The sequence below is a fragment of the Fringilla coelebs genome (assembly GCF_963513975.1).
Source record: "Fringilla coelebs genome assembly, contig: SCAFFOLD_38, whole genome shotgun sequence".
Classification (NCBI taxonomy): domain Eukaryota; kingdom Metazoa; phylum Chordata; class Aves; order Passeriformes; family Fringillidae; genus Fringilla; species Fringilla coelebs.
The window spans coordinates 230,094-246,113 of record NW_028167583.1 but is presented as its reverse complement, the minus strand read 5'-3'; positions in this window follow the sequence as shown (position 1 = coordinate 246,113).

Here is a 16,020-nt window from a genome sequence, read left to right as displayed (position 1 = left end):
GAGGAGATGGGGTCTGAACATGAAAGGGAAGGTGTTCAGAAACTCCTCCAACATATCCTCTCTAAGAGAGAACATAAGTATGATGCTTCCAATTTGAAGGGACTGTTACACTGGGCTTGGGAACATCATCTCATGGCAGGAGCACAGGCTGCTTTTGAGATTTTGACATGGGAAGCTGTGAGGCGAAGGTTGGGGGACTGCATTGCATCCGGGGGGAATGAGACAAAAGAGGCATCTAAGTAGGCTACTTTGTGGAAAATCGTCATGGAAGTTTTACAGGCCTTAAAGGCAGAAAGGAAAGCTGCTGCTGCAGCTTGTGCTGCCCTTGCCTCTGAGCCAGATAAGCCTCAGGCATTCCTGGTGTCCTGAATTCAGCCACTGTTTTCTACAGCCTTTGATATTCCCTCACACAGCCCGCAACCCCTCAGCTCAAAATTGAGCACTACACCAACTGCTCCTCCATCTCCTAGTGAGAAAGAGGAAGCTGCTGCCTCTTCAGAGATGTTAGTCTGCAGGCTGAAGGACACTAGCACTCGCAGTGAAAAAGCCTCTTCAGGCTTGTTAGTCTGCAGAACAAAGGACAGTTGTACTCAAGGTGAAAAAATTGCTGATAAGAGTAACTTAGAGACTGAACATGCTGGAAAGGATAAGAAAGGAGATGTTGTTATGAATAAGATTTCTGTTGAAGAGGATTTAAGATCTCTAGTGGACAATTTGCAAAAATTGGTAATTCAACAAAAGGATCCACTTGTCCCCAAAAGAGACTATTCTTTTGAAAAAATGGATGTACTGATGATTGTGGGTTCGGACAATCAGGAAAGCGGTTACCACCCTCTCATTTTGTCTTTGAGCCAGCATCCGAGCCGGTTAAACGAAATCTTCCCTCTCATGCTGTAAAGAATGTGGACTTAGAATTGGAATGTGACCCAGAAATAGAAGCAGCACAGAAACACAAGTGGCAGGGAGTTATTAGAGAAGCTATTGTAGAAGGGACTTTTCTCACAAATGATATACAGGCTTTTCCTGTAGTAACTAATGCTGCAGGTAGAGTTTGGCAACCTTTTGATTGGAAGATTTTAGAGAGGATAAGAAATGCAATCTCACAATTTGGTTTAAAATCCCAGCTTGCACAGTCACTGCTGCAGTATATTTTTACCTCTAACACATTTATTCCAGCAGATGTGCATGCCCTAATAAGACTTATAATGCCACCCCACCAGCAGCTGATGTTTCATAAAAGCTGGGAGGAAAAGTGTGTCCAGGAAGCAGCAAAACCTCGGGCACAGGGTGATCCTCTGTATGGTTTAACAGCTGACAGTTACTTGGCAAAGGGCCCTGGGCAGGCTAGGAGCATTGATGAAGTTTTACAGAAGAGCCAACAACTAGCCTAGAAGGCTATCCTTGCACTTCCAGATGGGTTACACACCAAGGCTTTTACACAAATTCACCAAGGAGAGAATGAGGACTTTGATAAATTTGTGGACAGATTGCATGAAGCCATTAATGATCATCCTGATTTGGATCCAGACACAAAGGTGAAAATGTTTAATATGCTGGCTTTTGACAATGCTAACGATAAAACTCGGCAGATTTGGGGTACATTAAAGAAGGGAGCTGATGTCACAGAAATGCTGGAACTGATGGCTAGGACTACAGAAAGGCAAAGAGCAGCCTATGTAGCTGATGCAGTACAGGATGCAGTAAAACCACTGCTTTCTAAACTGGAAAAAGGAGCAGAAGGAAAGAACATTAAGTGCTTTGGATGTAGTAAAATCGGACATGTTAGGAGTCAGTGTTGCTTTGCAGCTATGAAAAAATTTTGTTCTATCTGCAGAAAAGATAACTACAATACTAAAGAATGCCGTTTCCAGGGAAACAGCCTTGCCAACACGTTTTCTCCTCGTGTGCAAAAACAAGTAAGGAGAGCTGCCTGGGTAGCTCAGCCTCCCACCATGGAGGAGGAGGGGGACTTTACTCACTCAAATTGTCAACAGCTGGAAGTGACAGAGTGGACATGGAAACCGCAGTAGACATGACCACCACGGACTCTGCTGTGCACCTGATAGACACCAATGTAAAAGGACCCTTGGGGGGTGGGCTTAGTGCTTTTCTGTTAGGGAGATCATCTGCCAGTAGAAAGGGATTGGATGTAATCCCTGGGGGTATTGATGCGGACTATCAAGGGGTTGTTAAAATTATGGTTAGAACATTTTTCCCTCCTGTATCTATTCCCAAATGTTCACAGATTGCTCAGCTTGTTCCTTTTAAGTCTTGTGTTCCCTGTGCAGGCAACAAGGAGCGGGGAACACGAAGCTTTGGTTCCGCAGGTAACACAGAAGCATATTGGGCCATGGACATCACAAGAGGTAAACCAGACAAACAGGTAACCCTGACACATCCTAATGGCAATTCTGTTACTGAAAAACTCACAATTTACCCTGGAGCAGATGTAACCATCATTTCAAACACAATATGGCCAAAAGACTGGGCATTGGTCAACCCTAATTTAGGCATTGCAGGTATTGGCGGGACTCAGGCAACTCAAATGAGCAAAAATGTAATCACCTTTACTTTTCCGGATGGAGTAAATTCATCTACAAGGCCTTATGTCATGCCACCCCTGGTACTTTACTAGGTTTGCTTGGCAGGGACCTTTTAAGCCAGTTAAAAGCCACCATTGTCACACAGCCTTTTTAGCAGCGGCCACTGGGGGGCAGCCAATCCTCAAAATTAGCTGGGCTACTGATCAGCCTGCGTGGATTGAGCAGTGGCCGCTGTCAAAGGAAAAGCTGCCCATAGTTCAACAATTAGTGCAAGAACACCTTGAGGAAGGGCACATAAAACCATCCACTAGCCCGTGGAACACTCCAATTTTTGTCATCCTGAAAAAGAGTGGGAAATGGAGGTTGCTACATGGCTTAACGTGCTGTTAATGCAGTAATGTTATGTATGCTGTTAATGCAATAATGTTACGTATGGGTGCCTTGCAATCTGGTCTTCCATCTCCTACTATGATACTTGACTCATGGAATCTATTGATCATTGATCTCAAAGATTGTTTTTTCAGCATTCCCTTCCATCTCAATGACACAAGACATTGTCCTTTTTCTGTTCCATCTATCAATAAGGCAGAATCCTACAAAAGGTATGAATGGACCTGTCTTCCCCAAGGCATGAGAAATTGCCCTGTGATGTGCCAAATTTATGTCGCTTGCACGTTAGAACCTGTTTGGCAACAATTTCCTGAGTATATCATCTATCACTACATGCATGATATATTGGTGGCTGGAAAACAATTAGACTCTGTAACTGTTCTAAAAACCATGACAGTTTTGCTAGAGGAGTGTTGTAGTGTGTTGCAATCTCCTGTTTCAGACTCCCAGTCCTTTCCCAGGTAGCAAGAGCTTCTCTGCTCCCCTCCCCCTTTCTCTTCCTAAGTGATGTCCATCAAGCTTAACATCCCAGTAAAGGCGTCGTGTGATTGGCAGAAGTTCAAAAGATGCCTCTCAGCCCTGGGCCATTGGCCTGTCTAAGTGTCAGTGTCCCCTGAGACTCGCCCTCTCCCACCTGGTTGGTAGCTCACCTATCCTCTCCCCTCCCCCTCCCCCTGAGCTTAAAAGGACCTGGAGACCATGCGGCCGGATTCTACTGTAGCTGTTACCATATTCAGACATCAGAGACCCTGGAATAAAGCTGTGGATTAAACCCTGCGGTAGAATCCACTCCTTTCGTTCTTCACCTAGCCTAAGGACTTTCACCCGAGGTAAGGCTGAGTTCCTACCAGCCTGGACTTGTTCTCAGTGTCTAGCTGCAACTCCTAGCTAGCCAGAGGGATCTCTCTGTGGTGAAAAACTACAGCAGCTGCCTTTGGCCAAGCAGCGAGGGCCGGACGAGCCCAGACACGTGCTATCCAGTAATAGAGGAGAGAGGATTAAAAATTGCTCCTGATAAGGTGCAGCATTCTGCTCCTTGGAAATATCTCAGGTGGCAGATTGATCATTCTGTAGTGAAACCACAGACATGTTTGCATTGATACCTATTCTTGTGTTATATGGGCTACTCCCTTAACAAGTGAGGCAGCACATCATGTTGAGAAGCATTTGTACAATTGCTTTGCCATATTAGGTGTCCCCTTAGCAATTAAGTCTGACAATGGTTCTGCTTACCGTTCCTTAAGATTCAAGCGTTTCTGTAATTTATGGGGTATTCATCTGGCACTGGCATTCCTCACAATCCTACTGGTCAGCCAATTATTGAGCATGCTCATCAGATGTTCAAGGGCATGCTGCAAAAACAAAAAGGGGGAACTACAGGGTTATCCCCTGCGGAAAAAAACAGCTTAAGCCATCTTTGTGCTTAATTGCCTTAGAACAACAGGAGATAGGAAGATCCGCCTATTTTTGTGCATCATGCCCTCATACATAATCCAAGGGAGGAATTGCCTGATGGTATTCAGGTCATGTTCAAAAGCCCAGAAACAGGGTGTGGGAAGTACCAGCCACAGTAAAACTAATAGGCAGAGGTTATATGTGCTTACTTACAGATAAAGGCATTCGTTGGATCCCAGCCAAGTGGGTGAAGCCCTATCTGAAACCACCATCATCAACCCATGCTGTGTCCAGAGGTGGAGAGTCAGTAAAAACACCGATTCCAGACAGCCCTGAATCCACTTCTTCAACACCTGACAGCTGAACAACAGTCGGAATATCTACCAAGTTTGCTGGAGTATGCTGGGGGATTACTAGCAACTCCAAATAGGCTCAACAGACACGTGTTGGATGTAAACAGACTCCATTTACCCTCACTTCCATCACAAGTTGAAAATCAGATAGAAAAGTCTTGTTATCTGCATGGTTATGCATGCAAGCCGTGGCTTAAAGTTCATTGTATAAAGTGTAACTTAAAAACTTGGCGACAACTTCGTCAAGAACATAATTTAGCCTTGATTTGAGAGAAAAAGCAAAAATTTAGTCCTATTAGCCTGATATGCAATAGATGCTCTAACCGCCTTAACACTCTTACCCCAAGAAAAACATTAGCTAAATTTTTAGGGCAAAACTGGGGGGGATATCAGAGTTTTCTCCAGGATGTATCCTTGATAGAAACATATGAGCAGAGATTGTTACTCTGGGTGCAGTTTAGACTTGCTTTCATTGCTCTAGTAAACCAAATTGTACTAGGGAGCAAGATAATAGCTACTGAATGTGGAGTGGGAATAGCAATACTGCAAATACATCACATTAGTGAATGGGAGTGGGAACAGGCCAAAGAACATTGGGCAAAGCGCAGGCATGATCATAGACAACTGCAAAAACGGCATTAGTCTGGCAGATATTAACAATGTTGCTTAGTGCAGTGATTAAGGAGACACAGGGAATATACAATATAGAGCAGCGAGCTAACATGTGAATTACATAGGCTAACAGAACAGGGCAAGAATCCTTTTGCTTATCACTAGCCACACCTTTGGACCCATTTCGTATCTGCTTAATTGGAGTTCCCTTAGACTCAATGGAAGAATTCAGAAAATGGACCAGAGCTCAAATTTATGGCAACTTAAGGAAGGCCTGGTCAAATTGGTGTACTAATGAAAATGGAAAAATCACAGAAATATGGTGTGAAAACCAAAAAATCCCTGGAAATCCTTTACGAGTTCAAGCATTTACAATCATGGAAAATTTAAATACTACAAGTCAGGAACCACAGGAACTGGATATTCTGGGATCAGTGCCAGGAAAATATTGTTTGTTCTTTGAGTACTACAGGGGCAGAGAGCTGATTAGGGAGAGGTCAGGAAAGCCCGGAGACAATTGCCCTTGGATATCTCCTGTTTCTTTGTGTTATTACACCATGGAATGGCTGTGACAAAGCTCCTGCTCCTGGACAATTCCTGGGATGGGGCATTCACTTCTCTGGAAGAACAGTTGCAGTTTTGTTCCACGCTCATCATTGTAAAATATTTCCTCCTTCTAACAAATGTAAATCTAGCCTCATTCACTTTAGACACATTGCCCCTTGTTCTGCCACTGCAAGATTTGGGAGAAAATAACTTTGACCACTGTTTTTCAATTTTCACACACTTTGGAGAGGACCCAAACATCTCCCAAGATGGGGTTTGGAGGCCTCATCATATAACCAGCAGGTAGAGGCTGCAGGCTCTGGGCTCAGTGGGGTGGAGAGAGGACAGAAAAGGAATAGCCTGGGAGGGGCTGAAGGGTGGTTTCAGAGAGGCTGGAGCTTTTCTTCCTAGAGGATAGAAGCATGAGAAGGAAATCATGGCACCAAGGGCAGCTGGGCAGGCCCAGACTGGGCACCAGCAGAAAAGAATTTCCCTGCCAGGGCAGGGCTGTAGTGCGACCCCTCCCCCAGCAGGAGCCTGGAGCAGCCCAAGGTTTGTGTGGGCAGGCAGAGGCAGGCAGGAGGCAGAGCTGTCAGCAAAGGAAGGGGCCAGCCAGGTGGGACAGCTAGGAGATGACAACAGCCTGCAAGGACAGAGGTGCAGGTTTGCTCAGCATCAGAGACATCTTTCTCTTGTTTGTCCCCACCTGTCATCACTGCCACCAGTGTTCTGCCCTCCCTGCAACCCGCGACACTTTCATATGAGTTGAGTCCCTCACTGGGACCCATTGAAAGTAAAAGAAAGTTTGGACTTGGAATCTGGTTTTGAGTTTTGAGGAGGCTTTGAGCACACTCTGAGGGAGTGGTGAGTCTGATGCAAACAGTGCTCTGTCTGTGCTGCTGAGCTGGGCCGGGCTTCTGGCCCAGAGGCAGCTCCTGGCAAGGGCAGCACTGCAGAGAGGGACAGGGGGACAGGGACCCCTGGCAGTGTCCCCGGGTCCCCAAGGGCCACAGCCTGGGTCAGGGCTTCTTCGCCCTGTTATAAATGAGGGCTTTAGAGCACTTTAAAAATCCACAGCAGGGAAACATCCAAAACCAGATTTATTACAAAGCGACACCACCGCAGAGTTCCTTGGCAAGATTTACTCAGCTCCTGACTGGACACTTCAAGGACACCAAGGAAACAAAGCAACAACAAAACCCAACAAAATCCAGGCAATCAAACCAAAACTGAACCAAGAGCTATCCATGTTTGTGTGCCTGTGTGTGTTCTAAAGAGACAGTGAGGGCAACGATGAAAGGTATACAGCCCTAAACCTACACTGAGCTCAAACTTAAAAGGACTTGACTGATACCTTAGACTTCAGAATTTAGCAAATGTACAGCACGTAACAGTATTTAACCTTACTTAAAACATATGAATAATGATTTAAAAGTGGAATTACAAAAATATTCAACTTAGATTATATTAAATGTAACAACGTAGCAAAAGAACTCTTAGAAGCATTTAACTTAGCTTACAACTTGTGACTCACCTTTACTTACAGGCCTGCCAGACTCACCTATCCAAGGCACTCAAACCTCTCAGAGAGAAGCATTTCTGCCACATTTCCCTGAGCACAGGCACTCCTGTGTGCACACAGACACAAAGAGTCAGTGCAAGACACCTGTGAGGAAATTCCCAGAGGGCAGGAAATACTCCCTGAGGATGCTTTGGCATCTCCCCAGCAGGCAAAGGGCTGAGCCTGGAGGAGTGGGGGGATCGGCCCAGGCTCTGTGGTTGTTTGGGATCCCCAAGTGCAGCAAACGGGAGAGTTCCCGGCTGGGAGAGGCCCCACTCAGAGGGAGTCGCTGGCCCAGGAGAGCTCCAAGGGCTCCTTTTGGAGCGCTGTTTGCAGGGCCCCACGAGAGGGGCTTCAGTCCCAGCAATGGCTCATCCTGGCCACACTTGGCATCAGCAGCTTTCTTTGGCAGTGTGAGAACAGGGATGTTGTGCCACGGAGGGAACAGAAACAGCTCCCAGGGCTGCTCCTAAAGGAGCCAGGAGCTGTTTGGGCAGCAGCAGTGCCTGGAGCAGACAGTGTTTGTGATGAGCTGCAGAGGAGCTGAGCCCAGGGGCTGTTGGCCAAGGCCGAGGCCCAAGGAGCATTTCTCAGCTGGCAGGGCGGCCTGAGAAGGGGAGGGGGGAATGCAGCAGCACAGGGCCATGGAACCAAGGGACCCTTGTGACACTGTGGGGCCTCATGGAATCATGGAGAGCACTGTGACAATGCTGGTCTCATGGAACCAAGGGGACTGTACTAACGCTGTGTGGCTCCATGGAATGTAGGGATCATTGTGGCACTGAGAAGGTCCTATCAAACCAAGGCTCCATTGTGACACTGTGGGGCCTCATGGAACCATGGAGACCTTTGTGACACTTTGGGGTGTCATGGAACCAAGGGGCCATTGTGACACTGTGAGACTCCATGGAACCAAACGTCCATTGTGACATTGCAAGGCGTCATGGAACCATGCAAAGACAATTAAGACACTTCACAGCCTCATGGAATCAAGGAGACCACTGTAACACTGTGGGGACTGATGGCATCATGGAGACCATTGTGACACTATGAGGCCCCATGGAATAAGCAAAACATTGTGACACTGTGAGGCCTCATGGAACCAGTGAGACCATTGTGACCCTGGGGGTCCCCACAGAACCAAGAGGACCATTGTGATATTGTGGGGCCTGGTGAAACCAAGAGGCCTTTGTGACACTGCAGGGCTGCATGGAACCAAAGCTCCAGGGTGACACAGAGTGGCTTCCTGTAATCAATGGGCCATTGTGACAGTGTGGAGCCAAAGGAGACCATTGTGACACAGCAAACCCCCAGGTTCCAAAGGTCCATTGTGACATTGAAGGGCTCATGGAACAGAAGAGTCACATGACATTGTGGGGCCTGGGGAACCATGGAGACCATTGTGACACTGGAAGGCCTCATGGAAACATTGGGACCACTGTGACACTGAGGGCTTTATGACACCTGTGTCCCACTGTGACATTGTGGGACATCATCAAACCTAGGGGCCAGTGTGACACTGCAGGTCTTCTTGTAATCCAGGGGTCATTGTGACACTGTTGGAACCCATGGAATCAAGTCACCTTTATGACACTGCGGGGCCCCATGGATCCAAGGCACCATTGTGACACTCTGGGGCCCCATAAAACCAAGGGAACACAGAACAGGTCTGGCTGGTTTGGGTCCCATGGACTGCCTGACTGGTCCAGCTGACCTTGGCATGTTGAGGGTCTCTTCTCATCTGCTGCTGGAACACTGGGGCTCTGTGCTTTCATTCCCAAAGGAAAAGAACTGTCCTCCTGCTCCAGGGCACCCATGGCCAGGACTGGGATTTCACCTCCAAATTTCCTTATATCTGTGGGAACTCAGCGCACTTCTCCTGAAGGCCAGAGCTACCGAGAGAACCCTTGGGGAGCTCGGGAGCCTTGGGATGTTGCAAAAAGTACCTGGTGGCTCAACTTTGACCCTGCAAGAGATGTTCCACCTATATGTGGGGACATAAGAATCACTGGCGTGTAAAAGATATAGAAATAGAACATTTATAAGCTTAAGCACGGTTTTTAAGATTTGGTACAGGGGGGTTGGAAAAGAACAAGATGGAGGGAGTTAGGGCCTGCCACATGGTTCTTCCTCCTTCTTCTTGTCTTCCATTTTCCGGGTGACGTAGGTATTTTTGATAGGTTTATAGTAAAGGTACACTTAGTAATAAAAATTATAAGTATTGGAGACAAAAGATAAATATAGTTTACGTAAACTTTGTTATAAAAAGAGGTGACCGCCCTGTGGGCGGTCAGAGTGCCTTTGGCTGCCTTGCTGGTCAGACCCCGGCTGGGCAGAAAGAAAATTTTTGTAGATAAGAAATAATAAACAACCTTGAAGACCGAACCTGAGAGTCCAGCCTTGTTTTTTGGAGCCCGAAAAGCGAGCCCATCTCACCCTTGTCTGGGCAGAGACAAATAACAGCCCGAACCCGGACATATATCCAGGGATCATTCCCATAGGAATATTGCCAGGACAAGTCTGGCTTGCAATGGTTTCCCAAGGTCACCTTTCATCTGTCCCCAAAACACTGGGGAAGGCTCCATGTTCTCCTTCCTATGGGAAAGAATTGTTCTTCTTCTCCAGGTGCCCATGGCCAAAACTGGGTTCAACTCTGAAATTCCTAAATCCAAAAGCTGCTCCCGAACACAATCTTCCTTTGCTGACAAGTCTGGCTGGCCTTGGACTAGTGAGACACTCAGCTGCCTTCCAAACATTGGGGTCTGTGCTTTCCTTCCTATGGAAAAGAACTGTCCTTCTCCTCCAGATGCCCATGGCCAGAATTGGGATTTCACCTTAAACACTGCCTTACTGTGGGAGACTGGAGGAGACTTAGCTAGAAACATTTTGTGTGGGGGGGAGAGGAAGGGGCAGGTTCAGCCTTGCCCTGCCCTGCCCTGGAACCCCAGCCCTGCCCTGCCCTGGAACCTCAATCCCCCCAGAGCCTCTATCCCAGCCCAGCAGTGTCTGCCAGTCCCTGGCACAGCACAGGCAATGCTCCACAGCCACCTCTGGAGCCCCCAGCCCAGCTCCTGAGGGACCAAATGAGCCCAAGTCCCACCTGAGGCTCATTAATGCTTTGAAACACTCAAAGTGTTTAGGACACCAAAGATTTTCCTTTCCACACTGAGTGTCTGAGAGGTTTCTGTGCCATCCTGGCCACCAATTCTCTCCTCCAAGGAGTCCATGAGGAGCCTGTGTTGGAGAGGGACCTCAGTGGGACCCATTAATGCCTTGAGACACTTTGGCTGTTTCCTCTGACTTTGACTGCTGGAAAGGTTTGTGCAATCTCCTCCCAGGCCCTGAGGTTCCAGGGCTCAGCTCCAAATGCACAGTGAGGCTCATTAGGATCAAGCAAGTCCTGACAAACCATAGCTCTGCCTTGATTTCCCTCTGCTCTTATGCAGTTCATCAGGAGGGTTTCCTTTGACAGTTATGGAGAAATAGCTCAAAGAGCTTCTAGGAGATATGGATTCCTATTTTAAAGGGTGTTTTTAATTGCTGTTCTTATTGCACAAGAGGTGATTGCAGCATTCAGTGACTGATACTGATGCAGGGACTCTCCTAAGGAGCTCTGGCCTGCTAAGAGCAGCTGTGCCTTGAGGTCTGAACCAGTGTGACCAACCTTGCTCCACATTCCCCAAGCCCATCATGTCTCTCCTCACTCACCTGGGACCTGCTTTGCTTGGAGAACTGGCTGCACACAGCCAAAGAGGAATTTTCCTTCTTTGAGTTTTGAAGCAATCTAAAACTCCTGAGTTTCCCCATTGCAAACAGACATCCTTCTCAAGTGTGTGCCAAGCCCAAGGTGCCACCAAGAGCACTCCAGACCTGCCCTGGGCCAGCTCTGAGGGTGGGTCATCATCCCAGCCTGCAGTGGGCCATTGCAAGGGACTGTTGTCATGGACACTGCTGTGACCCCACTGCTGGGTTTGGGTGCCATGGCAACCCCCATCAGTTCAGGTTTCCTTGGAAACCAGCCCAAGGAGCCATTGCTGCAGCCAGGTTCCATGGCCACTTGCCTGCAGAGCTGTTGCTGCCCTGGGCTGCCATGGCAACCCTCAGGACAAAGCGGTGCCAGGGCTGTTCCAGGTACAATTGCAGTGACACTCCTTGGTGCCACCAGGTGCCATGGCAATGGCCACGGGGACCCGTTCCTTGGTTTGGTGCCATGGCAACCAATGCCCAGACCCGCTGTGGTGGTTGGTGGCCATGGAAACCTGCCCTGGGCCCCTTGCTCAGGGCTGGTGTCAGTGCCCAGAGCCAGAGGGGATCCCTTGCTGGGGGCTCGTGCCATGGCCACCTGCCCTGTGCCGCGCTGGCCGGGCAGGCACCAGGAACCAGCAGCCAACGCCACTGCCAGGGCCAAAGGCCAGGTCAGCCAGACAGAAAGGGGCAGTGCTGGGCACTGTTTCCATGGCAACTGGCACTGGGGGTGACACCTGCCACAGGGTTTTCTCTATGAGGTTTCAAAGGGCACAGCCTCCTTTTATCCTAAGCTCCCGGTCACATGTTACCCTCCTCCTTTCCTCACTGGCTCAGGTACGAGGAAGGTACAGCCATCCTGAACCCCCAACCCCATATTCCCCTCTTGAATATGTCATTTTAATCCAAAGTTCATAAACTCAAGCTCATGCAGACCCACTTTTTTCAGACTGTTTCAGAAACCCCACTGTTTCAGAAGCCAAGCTGTCAGGGCTCTGTAATAAACCTGTTGCTGGAAGTTAGTAGAGACATTAGGACCCAATTCAAGGATATTAACACCTTTACATTCACCCATCAAATTATCTGTAAGGACATTTTGCCTATCAGCCACAATGGACTCCTCAGTTCTGTGAGGCTCCACAGTGTCACCATGGCCCCTTCGTTCCATGAGGTTCTGCAGCATCACCATGGTGTCCTTGGACCCGCATTGTCACAACTGACCCATGGCTCCATGAGGTTCCGTAGTGTCACCGTGGTCGCTGTCAGAGGCTGGATGAGATCGATGTCCTGCTACAGGAGGGTTTGCCCGTTCCAGGAAGCCCCCAGAAGGGCCCAGCATAAAACAAACATCAATAACTGGTGTCCCAACAATGTTTGTAGTAAGTTGGCTTTTTTCCATAAAGTTGTTTACTGAACAGTGTTGTCTTAATTGGGCAATCATGTCTTGATTAAATGACCAGTGAGGTCCAGCTGAAGCAAACCAAGATATAAAAGAAGAGGACTGAATAAATGGGTGGCTTTTAGCCCTTAGCCTTCTTATCTGAGTCTGTGTCATCTCTGATTGAATGATGACATTTGGGGAATCTGTGGGGACTCATGGGGATCCTTTCTGCCCCTTGTGACCCAAAAGGAGCTTCTCTAATAAACTTTGCCTAAAGCTCCCACGGTACCCATGAGAGGAACCCCTGTGAGTGCCAGGGACATCCCGGCTCCTTGGCAGCCTGGGGACTCCTGGGATGTCACCGTGGAGCCCCTGTGAGTGCCTGTGAAAGATCGGTGCCTTTGCAGCCCAAGGTCCCCTGGGATGTCACCACAGAATGGCTGTGACTGCCTGTGACCACACGGCTCTTTACCATCCCCAGAAAGCCCTAGGAGGTCTCCATGGAGACCCTGTCTCTGCCTGTGACATTCCAGCTCTTGAACAGCCTGGAGACTCTTGGAAAGCCCTCATGGAACCCCTCTGAGGGCCTGTGAAAAATCAGATCCCTAGTAGGCAACCATCACCAGCCTCCTGTTGCTATGGTCAGTTTCCATGGCAGCCATCACAAGCCCCCTGTTGCTATGCTCAATACCTCAGAAGCTCCATGGAGACCCCATGCCTGGGGTTGTTGCCATGGACACCAGCTCAGGCCTGCAGCCAGAGCCTGTTGCCATGGCAACAATTGGCCATCCCATCCCCGGACTCATGGGATCCCAGAACCACAGAATTGGCTGAGCTGGGAGGCACCCATCAGGATCCTCGAGTCCAAGTGCTGGCCCTGCACAGGACACCCCAACAATTCCAGCCTGGGCCTGGCAGCGCTGTCCAAACGCTGCTGGAGCTCAGAGAGCCCTGGAGCTGGGACCCTTCCCTGGGGAGCCTGGGCAGGGCCCCAGCAGCCTCTGGGGAAATTCCTTTTCCTGAGATCCAACCTCAGCCTGCCCCAACTCAGCTGCAGCCGTTCCCTCCACTCCTGTTCCTGGGCACCAGAGTGAAGAGGTTCCCACAGCCCCAGCCAGGGACCCGCTCCCAAGGCTGTTGCCATGGCCACCAGGGCTGGGACCAGCTGGGATGTTTGGTTTCTATGGGCAGGGGTTCAGGAATGGGATTCTCCAATTTCCTGCTCACAGTAAAACTGCACTGCCCTCACTGCCCTCCCGCCTCCCATGGAAAGCACAAAAGGCAAAGATCCCGGGCTGGGATAAGAACAATTTATTGGGAACAGAAACAAAATAAGCTACAAACAGGAACAGAAACAATACTGATAACAGAAGGGTAAGTAAAACTATTTACAGGGAAAACTACAACATCAAACACTGGCTCTTCCTGGCAAAGCATTTCCCCTGCCTGGAAAGGACACCCTTCTCTGCAGCAGGGGAGTGAGAGAGAGAGAGAGAGAGAGTCCCTTTCCTGTCCCTGGCAATGACCTGAGGTGGGAGTGAATGCAATGTCACGGTCATGGCCAGACCCTCATCTTCTTCAATCCCACATCATGTCACTGTCAGGGGCAGGAAAAGGGGCAGGTGTCTTCCCAGCAAGGATCATGGGGAACATGGATCACCAGGGCTTTTCCTAACGTGGGTCCTCATATGGGGGATGAAGCTGGAGCACTGTATGTAGTGCACTGCAGTGGGGGCATTTGCCGGGTTTCCTTTATCGGTGCCTCTGTTGGTGTCTGGTCAAGGAAGAGATAGAAGTGAATCTTTTCCCACACTGGGGACACTCGTAGGGCCTCTCCCCAGTGTAGATGCGCCGGTGCCTGACGAGGGAGGAGTTGTGCCTGAAGCCCTTCCCACACTCAGGGCAGCGAAAGGGGCTCTCCACTGTGTGAATCCGCTCATGAAGAAGGAGATTGGAGCTGGTGTGAAACCTCTTCCCACACTGGGTGCACTGATAGGGTCTCTCCCCAGTGTGGATGCACTGGTGCCTGACGAGGTGGGAGTTGTACTTGAAGCCCTTCCCGCAGTCGAGGCAGCGGAAGGGCTTCTCATCCGTGTGAATCCGCTTATGAAGAAGGAGATTGGAGCTGCTCTGAAACCTCTTCTGGCACTCAGGACACTCATAGCGCCTCTCCCCAGTGTGGACGTGTTGGTGCCTGACGTATTCTGAGCTGCATCTGAAGCCCTTCCCACACTCCCCACACTCATAGGCCCATTCCCTCGTGTGGATCATCTGGTGGCTGATCAGTTGGGAGCTCTGCCTGAAGCTCTTCCCACACTCCAAGCACTTGTAGGGCTTCTCTTCCATGAGGTTCTTCTGTGGGTATTTGTCCTCCCTGGTCTCCATCCTCAGCTCCTTGTCTAGGGGAGGAAGGACAAGGAGAGGATGGGATTTGCCTTCATGCCAGAGGGAAGGGGAAGGAAATCGCCCCAGTGCATCCCCAACAGAACAGCAGTGGCAGCAGGGTTGTCCTGCAGCTGGGGGCTGTGCTGGGCTGGGAGATGGAGCAGGACAGATGGGGAAAAGGGGCACGGACTTCCTCCTCACCTGCCTGGGTGTCCCGGGGCATCTTCCTCTTCCTCGCAGCCTCCCCCTCCATCACGTCAAGGTTAGGAAATGGGAAATCCTGGTTTGAGGATAAAATACAATGGATAAGCTCATTAAGTTAGGGGGTTCCTCCTGCCCAAGTCCATCTTCAGTGTTGTGGCACATCCACAACGAGCTTCTGTGGGCAACCTGCACTCCCAGAGCCCAGAGCACACTTGCTTAACCTGCTGATGGACAAGGCCAGAGATGGATCTCTGTGCAGAGCTCCAAACTCAGTTCAGTGCAATGTATAGAGGACAGGGACAGAGACACAATGGGGCTGAGGACACAGGGTTCTATATGGGGAGAAAGGGGCGGATCTGAGAGTCAAGGGCCAATGGGAACTGAGCACAAGTGGTGCAGAGGAGGGGCAGCCAACTGGGGAACCAGCGAGGTAACAGTGGGGGAGTACTGCAGAAAACCAGGACCAATAGGGAACAAGAGAGAGGAGAACATTCTAGGGGGAGTACATATAAGGAAAAACCAGCATTGAACTGGGTGATACCAATGAAGCCTGCTGCATTAACATGAGCCTGGAAATGCTGATGGCCAAGACAATTATACTCAGAGGGATGTCTCTCTTTGACCATGGTCACCTTTACCCTGAGGTACTGCAGTTCCAATGCTGGGCACCTGGACCTCCACACTCTAGAACTCACCGGGAATCTGGTGCCCATAGAAACCTCCAAAACACCAAGATTCTGTCCCCCAAAATACACTATTGACCAAAATTCAGCAAAAAATCTCAACCCTGGGTTTCCCATCTCTGGTCTCTCCACTTTGGGCTCCTAGAGGACACCCCTGTCTAGGTAGCTGCGGGTCAAGTTTGTATTGGTGTTCCCTGTCTGGGCTGCTGGGGGTCCTGGCAAT